This window comes from Lemur catta, chromosome 16 (genome assembly GCF_020740605.2).
Source record: "Lemur catta isolate mLemCat1 chromosome 16, mLemCat1.pri, whole genome shotgun sequence".
Classification (NCBI taxonomy): domain Eukaryota; kingdom Metazoa; phylum Chordata; class Mammalia; order Primates; family Lemuridae; genus Lemur; species Lemur catta.
The window spans coordinates 35,278,959-35,291,963 of record NC_059143.1 but is presented as its reverse complement, the minus strand read 5'-3'; the positions used below and the strand labels follow the sequence as shown (position 1 = coordinate 35,291,963).

General features: G+C 48.1%; 1 protein-coding gene across 1 annotated transcript in view; it reads left to right on the top strand.

Annotated features, from left to right (window-relative positions):
- The window catches only part of ZBTB7C (zinc finger and BTB domain containing 7C), a 91,876-nt gene that overhangs the window by 17,445 nt on the left and 61,426 nt on the right, over positions 1-13,005 (top strand). The window lies entirely within an intron of this gene.

Here is a 13,005-nt window from a genome sequence, read left to right as displayed (position 1 = left end):
GCAGCATCGTGGGAGGTGGTTAGAAATGCTGACTCCCGGGCCCCACCGGGGACCTGCTGCATCAGACACTTTGTGGGTGGGATGCAGTGAGTGTGTTGTAACGAGAAGTCTAGGTGATTCTGATGCATCCTGATGTTTGAGAGACTGATGCGATAAAAGTAAATCTTTTTTTAGTTATACAATAATTTGTTTTAGAAAATCAGAAAAGTAAAAGAAAATTAATGCATCAGTAATTCTACCACTCAGAAATAATTCCAATTGGCACTATTAATATTTTGGTGTATCTTCTTGCAACTTTGCAAAAAATATGTGTTTTTTTTTTTTTTTTACTTTACAAATTTGAGATTATTCTGGACATTAGCTGCTTTTATCACTTAGCAGTTTATCTGTGAGGATTTGCTAATCATTGATAGAAAATCTCATTTCAATGGCTGCATACTATTCACTCACGTTAATGTACCGTGACAGCTATATATTTGGGTAGTTTCCTATTTCCCTGATATAAATAGCACTAGAGTGGACATTCTGGCTGAGAAACTCTGACTATTTTCTTAAGATAAAATGTAGAAAAGGAAAATCAAGTTGATATTTTAGGTTTTTTTAATGAACTTTTTACTTTTAAAAAGTTTTAAAACATACGTATGTATTGATAATATATATGTCCAAAAAAGTTACTATATTAACCTATTAATCTATAAAAGGAGCTTCCATGGCCTTAAAAGACAAGCCTACATCTCAGTGGTACAAAAGGGGAGAGTGGAAGCGACAGCCACAAATACAGTATCACATGTGGCAAACGACCAGTTCACATGTGAGAAAAGGTGAACCTCATTACTAGTGAAAATATTCAAGTTAAAGCTCCAAGGTACCTTTTTTAAAAACTCATTGATTTCATGAAGCTTTGTAAAAAATTAGAGTAGCCAAGGCTGGCAAGGAAGGTGCAGGGAGATGGATATTGCCACCCATGTCTTCTGGAAGGAATATAAACTGGCACCGCTTTTCTGGAGAGCAGTCTGGTGTGTTTTACTAAAGATTCGTTCCACTTGAGTAGCCCATTAGACGCCATAAAGGCTCATCTCCAGAGGAATGTTCTGTGAGATGGAAGGAGTGTTTTGTTGTACAGGAGCAAAAGCTCTCTCTGACTCGGGGCATGGGGTGGTCCAGGCACTGTTTTAAGTGCTTCGTTTGTATTAACTTAACTGAAACTTCACAACCATCTGGTAAGGGGCTGTTTATTAGTCCCATTCTATAGATAAGAAAGTGAGGCCGGAGAGGTCAAGTAACTTGCCTGAGGTCACGTAGCAGGAAAATGGCCAAGCTGGGATTTGAACCCCTGAAGGCTATCTCTAACACCCGTGCTCCTGACCTCTGTGGCAAGCTGCCTCTCAGTGTGGCAGAAACCGAGATAGTGAGCTTAAGTGACCCTCTGAGCCACCCAAGGCTGGAGGGGCCTTCTCTTGTCTCAGCTCTGCATGCATTCACTCATCCCGTTCCATTCCCCTCCCTCTGCCGACCTCGGCTGTGGACTCCAGTCTGTCCCGCTTCTGAGACACTGGCTTCGTTTTGAAGCATCTAAAGTTCAAATTATGATAGGAAAGTCACATGGTTTATAGAGAATAGAAAACTTGCTTTGTTCAGGAAGAGACTGGTATGTTCTGGAATATCCAGTTTTGCTTGAAATATACGTGTGGTTTCTTTGGCTGTTGGGCCCTTGGAGTAGAGGCGGCAGCTGGCTAGATTCACAGCTCTAACCCTGCTGGAACCTTCAGGGAGGTGAAAATGAAGGCCAATCTCAGGTCATAGCTTTTGCCTCCGGTCCCCAGGAGTACGCTAAGTGCTGTGGGAGATAGGAAAGAATTAGAGAGTCCTTACTGCAGCATCTGCAAATTTGGTCCATACCCAGACTTATGATGACTCTGTCAAGGACACAAGTCCTGCCTCTGGATCACCAAGTGAGCCCAGGACCTCCAAGGTGGAAAGGGCGTTTCATGGGACAACACCCTCCTCACGTTACAGACAAGTACACGGAGACCCAGCGCGAAGGGGGACTGGGCTGTGATCTCACAGTGGGTCCCAGGGTCCTGGTCCAGCCGTGTTTTCACAGCCACCACGTGCAAAGGTGGCAGCCTGCTTCCTGTAGTGTCCCCGCACAGGGAGCAGGCAGGGCTGTCGTTACTGATACAGCTGCCATTGGGCTGACTCCACCACCAGCCAAAAAGCTCCTTGAGATGGAATCTGTGTTGAGGGCTGGGGTTGAGGATGAGTTCATCCTGTGCACTTGTTTTATTACTAAGACCGTGGAAGAAACATTAGACCTGTGGATTTTCTTGGCTTTCCCCTTGACTTTGAGCCAAATGAAAATGGCCACACCTTAGGCCAGTAGGTAGCCCCAAATGAGGGCAAGTGGCCTGGGCCAGCTGGGGCGTCTCCTGCCCCCTTCCCTCTTGCCAGCCCTTCAGAAAAAGGGAGTCCCAGGGAGGGCTCCATCCCAAGCTGGCTCAGAGACAGGTCAGTCCCAGTTAGTTTTTTGAGCTTATCTTCCCTGCCTCTTCTTCAGCTTTCCCTATAGCTAACCGTGCTGGTTCTCCCTGTGTCTGGGGGAGTTTCGCCTTTTCATGTTCGTCCACAACCCTAAGAAGAAAGGCAGACCTGGCAGTATTACCTCCACTTAGCAGATGCGGCCACTGAGGCTTAGGGGGGTTACTGCGGTTAGTTGGTGCTACAGATGAATCTACTGGCCAGCAGGTCCAGAGACTTTCCCCTTTGTCACGCTCCTGTCCACAACAAAATGCTCATTCCTAAGACGACAGGAAGGACACTCTCAAGGACAGCTCAAGGAGTATCACTTGTCGACTTACTGGTTTTGTGTGGGCAGATTTTCCTGTGACGGGCACTCAGAGTCAGGCACTCCATACACATGAGCCTCGTGGCATCTGTAGGGACGACCCTCTGTTACTTTTCCCTAAAGCACGGGGTCCACTTTAACCACCAAGCATTTGAGAGACCACACAGTTATTATGTTTAAATTCTTATTAAAATGCACCTTCTATAAAGAAAGAATCAAAACAACAAGAAGAGGAAGAAATAATCCCACTGCCTAGCAATGCTATCCTTAATCCTTTGTTAGGGATTCTTAGTGTTTTCTTCACTTGTTCTCTCAGTGTATACAAACACACACGATAGATTTACTGTACATAGACCTTGTAAACACTTTTTCTCAACCATCTATAATGATCTGCCTTTCCTAGAAAGAGCATACATAATTTTAAATGTTTTAAAAATTATAAAAGTAACATATATCCACATATCCATATCCAGAGGCAGGAAGGAAGGAAGGAAGGAAGGGAGAGAGGGAGGGAGGGAGGGAGGAAGAGATACATAAGAGAAGAAAATTGAGCTACTATAATTTTCCCACTGAGTGTTAGTACTATAGCTATATATGTATTACTCCAGGTGTTTTTCTATGGATGTATATTTTATTAAACAAATTGGGATCATTTTGTACACACTGTACATGTCACAACATAGCATATTTCCATGTCAGTAAAATACTTGTCTATATTATTTTAATGGCTGCAAGTCATTTCCTTGTATAAATGTGCAATCTCATACTTTATTTAACCAATATCCCTTTTTGTTGGACATTTAAAATTTTTTTTCGGAGTATAACAACACTGAGATTAATATTATGTGGCAAAACCATTGCACATAGTTAACTATTAGGATGAACAATGAGAAGTAGAATTGCTGGCTCAAAGAGAATATACATATTAATAATAATTTTAGGGTCCTAAACTGCTAACTTGCCTACCAAAAAATATGTGTTTTCATTTCCTCTTTTTCTTTTTTTCCTGACTGGCTATGCCTTAGTTTCATATGAATGGATATATAGAGATGTATAGATGTTTTAGTTTCTGTTTGGGTGAGGTTGGTCTGTAACAATGAATGCACATAGGTACCCGGCCACAAGCAGGCCCCAGCTACAGGTCAGTGGCTTGGCTAAGCTGCCTCTGGGGCCACCTCATCACATCTCTCCCCTCCAAGGTGAGACTAGAGCTCCCTCCTGCCGACCCCACCCAGGGCTCCTGTCCTCTCGCTTCTGCCTTCCTCCTCTGGACAATCGGGACAGGGTCAGAACAGCCTGAGGAGTAGCTCACCTTGGGTTACCAAATATTGAGAAAAGGGAAAAAAATGCCATCTTGCAAAGGTTCATATATTGACTTTTTAATTTTGAAATTCATTGTTCATTTCACAAATATTACATGAATTTATACCACTCCTTAGAAAAAATTAAAGCATAAAAACTAAGTCCCTGCTGACATTTTCCCTAATCCAAACATTCCATTTCATATGCATGTGGAACTATTATAATTTGTTGAATTTAGGCTCGTTTTTTATTCCAACTCAAATCAACAACCCTTGCTCGACCACCCATTCTAGGGTCTGTGAGAGGTGCTGGGGACACAGGCACGAATCAGGCACAGTTTTTGTGGGGGTGGGGGAGACAGACAGACCCAGAAACCCACAATAAGTACCCCGAGGAAAGGGGCACAGAAGAGGGAGGAATCTTCTCGCACCTCCGTGGCTGGTGATGCAGCAGCTGCCAGGATGTGTCCAGCAACTGGAGCCTGGTTTGCCCCCCAGACAGTTCAGGCCGTCCTTGGCACGGCTCTAATTGTTAGAAAGTTATTTGTCAAAACCAAAATTGAACCTCCATATAACCTAGTCATTGATCGCAGTTCTGTCCACTGGAGCAAAGGAATAAGCCTCATTTCTCCTCTGACCGCCCTGGCAGACTGCTAACAGCTCTACCGTGCCTCGCCCCCAGGACGTGGTTCCGGTCACCTCTTCATCCTGGGCCCTCGTTTGTGAACACGCCTTCCCATGGCAGGGCCAGCTGGCACGGGTGGGTCTGGCCCTGGTGGCCAGGCCGGTGGCTGCAGCTGTCAGGTTTGGGCTGCTTGGCGAGAGGTAGCAATTCTCCCCGTTGCCCTGGAGAAGAAAGACACTCAGAACCACAAAGTCTAGGAAGACCAAATGATGAAGTGAATGAAATCTCAGGGGTTCTGAGGGGAAAAGGAGTGATTAAGAATCGTAATTAATAATTTGACGTAGACAGCAAGCCTGACAGCAAGGAGCCGCCTAACGCAATTGTTTCATGGTTTTTGCTTATTACCAGCCTCGTAACTTAAGCTTTCCTCTTGATGCACTAATTAGGTAATTAGCTCCCTGAAGATCGGGCCTCTTAAGGATGCAGTGCAGGCTGGATAAGAGGTGCCCGCCAAGGAGAGGCTTCTAGAGCTCGGTTCGTTGAACCAGGTGAGGGGGCAGGGGAGGGCCAGAGTGTGGACAGCAGATACCGATGTGGTCAAGGCAGTTGCAAAGGTGTCCTTAACCAGAATGTGACAAGTGAGGCATAGGACTGTGACGGGGCCCAAAGACTATAAAATACACCAAAATGATCGCTCCCTGTCTTAATTTCACCAAGCTAAAACTAAGGATCCATGGCCTTTACCTCTACCTACCTGCCCCTGGGCCTTAGCCTCCCTGTCTGTGGAATGGGGCCGTCCTTCCAGCCTGCAGTTCCATCTGGGCTGAGTGGTCCGTGCCCCTTCAGCACCGCAGGTGTCTCTGAGGACCAGCCCTGTGGCTAGACGGCCATGGAGCACCCAGAATGAGGAGACACCAGGCTCCCTGCCCTGGGTCAGAGAAAGAATTGTGTATGGGAACGGTGGCTGCTGCGGGGGGATCACTTGTTAACAGCACATCTGCAAAAGAAGGCCTTTCTTTTTCTTCCTTGAAAATACAGCATTTTTCCTTTTGCATCAATACCTTTTGTTTACATGACAGCATGTAAGAGCGGCACATGCTCATTGTGGAGTGTGTAGGAAACATGCATTGACCGCCCTCATGCAAGTCCCACTTCAGACACCTGCTTCATCACTCAGGTCATTTCCTCCCCCTTGTTGTTCCACGCGTCCATGTTTGTGTGTGTGTGTGTGTGTGTGTGTGTGTGTGTGTGTGTGTGTGTTGCAGCACATTCATGATTAGCCTGTTCACAAATTTTGTAACCTGCTTTTTCACTCATCTGTGTGAGCATTTCCAAATTATAAACTGGTTTATAAGCACCATTTTTAAGGGCAGGAGTCATCTTTAAATCTTTCCAATTTTAGAAAGGGAAGGGGCTTTAGGGAGGCACGAGCTCCACGGGTTCAAAACTGGAAACCAGAGCGTAGGGGCAGGGCCCTGGACGGGGGTCCTTCCACTCGGGGGCCGCAGTGCTTGGGGTTCCCTCCTCCTTGCTTTGCCCCTGGGCTGCCCAAAGGCCGTTACTGGGGACCACGACCCCTTGCCCTCACCCCACACTGGGAGCTGTGGGATCTTTCTGTCTTCCCTCTTCTTCCTCAAGCTGTCCTCCTCCAGGAAGTCCCCCTACCCTAGCACCCTGTGAAAAATGTCTCCGGCCGGGACTTTGTCCATAGCTCACGCCCCTTGTCCCCAATCCTGCCCCTTCCCCACTTTTCTACACAGCGTTCAGGGGGATTTAACAACTCTAATGATGCTTGAGTGAGGTCACAATCTCATAGTCACTGAGAACAGAAAAGGTGGAACAAGGCATGGAACAGGACAGAAGGGGTGGGGGGCCTACACCCCAGCCCCAGAAGGCCCTGCCCACAAAACTCACATCGGAGCCAGGCCAATAAATACAGCTAGAAAAACGCAGTGCCTTCATTTCCCCGGGTGTCTGTCTGGGGTTCTCCTGCGCCTGGCTCAGGAGTGCTTTCTGCATTTGCCCACTGCTACCCCCGCCTGCCCCCGCCTGCCTTCCTGTCCTTACCTGGGTTCATTCAACCTGCCACTCGAGGCTGCCCTGGTACAGGGATGAGAGGCCACGGGGAGAGGAGTCAGGGAAGCTGAGGTCTGGCCCAGCTGTCCAGACTCACTATCCTGTCCTGTCCCCTCTCTGAGCCTTAGTTTCCTCAGCTGTAAGATGGGGTCCTTAGAGGAGATGAGGTCTGTCCTGCTGCCTTTCTCTGAACCGTGCCCCCCTGCCAGGTTCCCGGGCAAGCTTCCTCCTCTGCCTGTGCCTTGCTCCCCCTGGCTTAGCGGCACTGCCTAGCTGGCCTCCTTGCACTTAGAGCTCTGCACTGGAAGCTTCCTCTCTTTATTTCCACTTCCCTGCCGTCGTAGGCTTCCCCTGCATGAGAAAACTCCAGGCCCTGGAGTCTTGCAGTCCCTGCTATCAGATTGCCGCTGCTGTTCCTGGACGTGTCACCCCTAAAGGCACCCAGCGACACCCCACAGAGGGAAAGGGCATGGGGATCTAGAGTCACACACCTGTGACCATGAACAAATAACTTCTCCCAGCCTCAGAAGCTAAGCAAAGGAATGACTCTCTAATGGTGGAATTTCACATGTTCTGACACATTAATATTTGAGGGGAAGAGTTTGTCTTCATGAGGGGAAGAAGAGGTGTCATTTGGCCAGGCATAATATCAAACCCTGGGAACCTCTGACTCCTTTTGAGAGCAAGGGAGGGCAGGAGCTAAGGAAACCAGCTCTACTGGCTGTTTGACAGCTAATTTCTAGAGAGCACTGGTTTCAGGTAACTTGCCCTTTATTTCCCTGGGCATCTGTGCAGTTATCCCAGGCTCCGTCTCAGAGCCTGAGCCAAGCACATGCGTGAGCTCCAGGGATGACCCCAGGTTGCTCTTATTGAAAAACAACCCCCCAGGGGGAAAGGGGCACAGTCCAGGCAGGTTCCCATGTGGGTGTGTCACTTGTCACCTAAAAGCACCCAAGTGGGCCACAGAGAGCCAGCCCTGCCCTTTCCCACAGCAGGGTTCTCCCCGCCCCGCCCTGCGGCCACCTCTGGCTGCCACCCAAGCCTCCTTATCACCACTTATCTCCAGAAACACCTCCAGGCTCCCTTTCCCTCCGGTAGGTGTTGGTGACCGCCAGGAATCGTCTCTCTGCCCAACCTGTGAACTCCTGGCCTTGCTGTGTCAGCGGCTGGCTGTGCAGAGCCGATTCTCACCCTCCTCCCTTTCTGTTCCTCCCCTGCTTCCTCCGCTCCCCTCCTTGGCCCTTTCCCCCCTCCTCTCCTCCTCTCCTTCTGGGCCCTTCTTTCTCGGCCCTTTCCCACTGCTTTCTACTCTCCTCCCTTCCCCTCCTCCTCCCTCCTCCCCTTCCTTCCTCCCTCCTCCCCTCCTCCCTCTCAGGACCCCTCCACCCTGCTCCTCCCCCCATTCTCCACCTCCCCTCCCTCTCTCCCATCCCCTCGGTAAACTTCGCATCCTGATCTGAACCTCCCTTCATTTCCTGGTTCAGCTGAGGCTCTGATTCCAATTATATCACCTCCATTCTCGCAAACAGACAATTCCGGGCAGTCAGAGGCTTGCTGGGCCCACTGCAGTTTGGAGATGGGAGCCTTAGGGGTCCCACCCCCACCCTACCCCGCTCCCTGCAGCAGGGGCCCCCTTTCCCTGGTTCTTCCTAATGCCAGGAGGGTTTTATTCCCAGCTACTGTGTCTCCAGATTGAGCCAAACACCCGTGTCCACAGTTTGCCTGGGGGTACATTTTTAGCTGCTTTATTGAGATATAATTGATGTACAATAACCCTCCCATGTTTAAAGTGTAGTTTGATAGATTTTGACACATGTAGACACCCATGAAACCATCACCACAATTAGTGAACAAACCCAGAGCCCTCTAGTAACCTCCTGCCCCTGCCCGACTCCCCTTCCCCACGCAGGGGAATAGTTTTAAAACATTCCTCCTTTACAGTTTTTTGTTTCTTTGCTTGTACCATCTTCCTTTCATCCTTCTTACTAACTCTCTCTCATTCTAACGAGGCTCAGGCCCCTTGTTTCTTGTTACAGGGCCATCTATGCCGTGCCAGCTTATGCACAGGTCTGGGATTCTTTGGGTTAAATATTGCCCTCTTTCTCCCCCCCCCAACTTTTGTAAATGCAAGGGCCCCTGGGAGGAGGCACGCCTTAAGTCTGCTCCAGCTGGGGCTGAAGGAGCTTGTCAGGGGCCCTCTGAAGCTGAGATGCTGGCAGGAGAAGCAGATCCGTGCTGAAGGCAGGGAAATGCCAGGAGGGAGGAACTGGAGCAGGGATCACCCAGCCCCTCCCGGTGTGGTGCAGGGGACAGGGTGCCACCGAGGCCAGGGTGGGGCTCTGTCTCTGCCCCCTGCCTACCTGGCATTAACACGTCAGCACTGCCATTCAGTGAAACATTTCTCATTCTTCTGTAGCGTGGTTCAGGTCACAGCATGTGTCATCAGGATTTTCAGTAGTCCTGGTAGACTTTGGTTCTAAAACAAGAGACCAAAAAAGGATTAGTCCAATGGAATTCTTAATTCAGCGTGCCTTTTAAATTAGCATTTAGAGTTGTACAGTACGACGCAAGATGTCAGGCAGTGGTGTGCCGAAGTCAGCTCATACCAGCTTGTGAGCACGATAATGGTTGTTAAATTATAGGAGTTTTGTGAACCAGTTGTTCAACGCAGCCATCCTTGAAATCGTCCAGAGAGGGAATATTTGCACTGTGGAAATCAGCACATTCTACACGCCTTCCCTCCCCTGCCTTTTTTTTTTTTTTTTGGAGAGCTGGTTGTTAGGCTTTTACCGGCACACCACTGATTAGGGCTACAAGAAACCTCTGAGGTCACCAGGGCAATGCTGTGCCCCCCACTCCCTGAAGCAATACCCCCACACACACCCTGGGGCATTTGGAAAGTGTGTCCTATGGGGCATTTTTGAAGTTGTCACACCACTGGGGGACACCACCAGTATCTAGCAGGCCAAGGCCATGGATGCTAAATATTCTGCAAGGCCCAGCACGGTCCTATGTGCCCCCAAATATGTTGCACCCGAAATGCAATGGCGTCTGTGTTGAGAAGCCTTGAGACCCTTTGCCAGCTCCTGGTTTTGTAAATAAGGTTGGCAGAGGCTGGTTCATTTCAGCCAAAGTATATGAGGCACAAAGATGAATGACACTTAGCTCTGCCTTTCCCTGGGCCTGAAACCACTTTGCTGTTTGAAGCTCTGTGGTGGGCACAGGCACCAGGGCCGCCCATATCCTAAGTCCTGGTCCTGACCCTTTCCCACATCAGCAGAACTGGGGGCCAAAAGGGAAGGCTTAACTTCCGAGGAGAAGCCAGAAATGAAGGGGCTGGGAGCAAGCAGCCTTTGCAAACGCAGAGTTTAACCCTGGGTGGGGGAGCGAGCTGTCCCGCTGAAACACAGCCACAGAACCGCAGAGATGTGGATCTGTGCGTTTCCAACCCCACAGTAAGCACCATGGGAGTTCGCCTTTCGCAGAGGTCAGTGCTGAGTGATCCTGAAACAGCTGGGCGTGGGCTCTTCTTATGTAAGACCCACACCCAGCCCCTGGCGCTTCAGGGCTCGCCTGCCCAGGGCCTGGGAGGCACTGCAGGTGTGTCTTGGCACTGAACCACGCACCGCACCCCTCTGGGCCGACTCCCTGTTCCTTGTACCCCTTCATGTCCTGCCTGGGGAATGGACCACCCAGGGAAACCTGAAGTTTGCTGTCTGATGGAAGAGTCTGGCTGCGGAGAGCATTTAAGTACCCAAGTTGCTTGCTTCTCTTGCATTCCCCATAGCAAGTAAGAAGGAGAACAAGATCTTTTACAATTAACAATCGCCAAATACCTTTTCTATCCCTTTGACATGCCAGGCACTGGCTGGAATATCCATATATGTGTGTGTGTGTGTGTGTGTGTGTGTGTACACACACACATTATTTATTGAGATGTAATTCACATATCATGCAATCCACTCATTAAAAGTATGCAACTCAAAGTCTTTAGTATATTCACAGAGTTGTGCAATTATCACCACAGTCATTTTTGGAACATATTCTTCACCTTCAAAAAGAAACTCCATGTCTGTTAGCAGGTTACTCCCCATTTATTTCCCCCTACCTGCCCCCGCCCTGGCAACCATTAATCTACTTTCTGTCTCTATAGATTGGCCTGTTCTGGATATTTCATAAAAATAGAATCATATGTGGTCCTTGGTGACTGGCTTCTTTCACTCAGCATAGTGATTTCAGGATTCATCCATGTTGTAGCATGTAATGGTACTTCATTCCTTTTTCATTGCCAGATAATATTCCATTGTATGGCTCTACCACATTTTGTTTATCCATTTATCGGTTGATGGACATTTGAGTTGTTTCCACTTTGGGGCTCTTATGAATAATGCTCCTAAGAACATTCATGTGCAGGTTTTTATGTGGACGTATGTTTTCATTTCTCCTGAGTGTACACCTAGGAGTGACTTGCTTGGTCATATGGTAACTATACCTTACATATATTTTTACCAATTTGCCCAGCTTGTCAAAGCAACTATCATTATCCCTGTTTTACAGATAAAGGGAGCAAGGATCTGAAAGGTAAAGAAATCCTCCAGGACCACAGAGCAAGGGAGTTGCCCGGGCTGGGTTCAAACTCGGACTGTCTGACTCCCTCCTACACCGTGGCCTAGGTCAGAATCTTCTGGATTTTGAGGGGCCAAGAGTAACTCAGCTTTCTCTTTTCTCTTTTCAGTAATCCATGATCCTTTCATCTTTGCCGGAATTCTTGGTTGCTGATGCTGTCTTTGTTGTTTTTCTCTGAATCTTTGCCTTCCTGAAACCGACTTCTCATTTCTCTGTCTGGGAATGTACTTTTCTGATCTTTGTATGTCTTAGGCTAATCTGTGACCCACTAGGACCCCGTCATTTTCTTCTGCTTATATACATACAACCAGGTCTTCCCTGTCTTTGTTTGCCTTTCCTGCCTGTCTTCTTTATAAGTTTAATCAATTGAATTGGATTCTGATACCATTTAAAGCCAAAGAGTGGTGCTGTGAATCCTGACTCCCTTTTTGAAAGCCTGGCTTCCCTTCTCCACTGCCCCCTCTGTATGTGTTTTTTTGCAAATCTAGTGAGGGTGGTTGACTATATCTGTGTGAGAGAGACATGCAATGTAGCCCTGGGGCCCCAGGTTTTTTCCCTTCCTGCCTTTACCCTCCACCTTGAGCCATCGCTCTTCTTAGATGCAAACCCCTGTCTACTTAGGACAACCTTGCCCCATTTCCTGGCTTTGATAACCATTCTCCGTTTTGTCCAGGGTACAATAGTTACCACGGGTTACTCTTTCGCAGTTGAGCAAACCTTGTCTGCTTTCTCCGAGAAGACTAGGTTAAGTTCATTCCTTCAGCCAATATTTATGAAGCGTCTCCCAGGCTAGCATGGCTGTGGCTTTACTGCTAAGGCACAGCCTTTGGTTGATGAGCTGACAATAACTGTGATTACAGCTTCCTGTTGTTACCTTTTGCTCTCCTAGTATTGATAGTCCGAGTCGGGATGATCTTCTCTAGTGCTTCAATGTCAGAAGTTGTCAGCGTAAGACAATCTTTTTGTTTTCAGAAGTTGGTTTTTAAAGCCTATTTTTTTAAGACTAACCTCTTGATTTTTTTCTTTTTTCAAAATAAAGACTACATGTTGGCATGATTACCTATTTGAGGAGGATCTCCTGGTAGGAGACGCATGCCCCAGATAGGCAGCTTGGCTACCTGCGACTTCCATGGCTAGGGAACAGAACGAGGGAACCAGCCACCCTGGTTTGATGGGGACTTGTCACTGCATTTCCATTTGCCAGGTCATCTAGGACTCAGTTGAATTTAGACTGAGAGACCAGATGGGCCCCAAGTATGTGCTGAGCACATACCTGTGATGTGCCCCATTCTAGGTGGCAGTGCTTACAAGCTCTGTGACTTCAAACAAGTGACTTAACCCCTCTTTGCCTCAGTTTCCTCCTCTGTTAACTGGGCATAATAGTAGTATCTACTTGATGGGGCTGTTGTGAGTGTTGAATGAATTAAAGTATGTGTAAACTGCTTAGGACAGTGGCTGGCAGAGAGTAAGTGCTTGATAAAAGCTGCTTGGAAAATCAAAGCCTAACCGAGCACTGGAAATGTGGCCAGTCC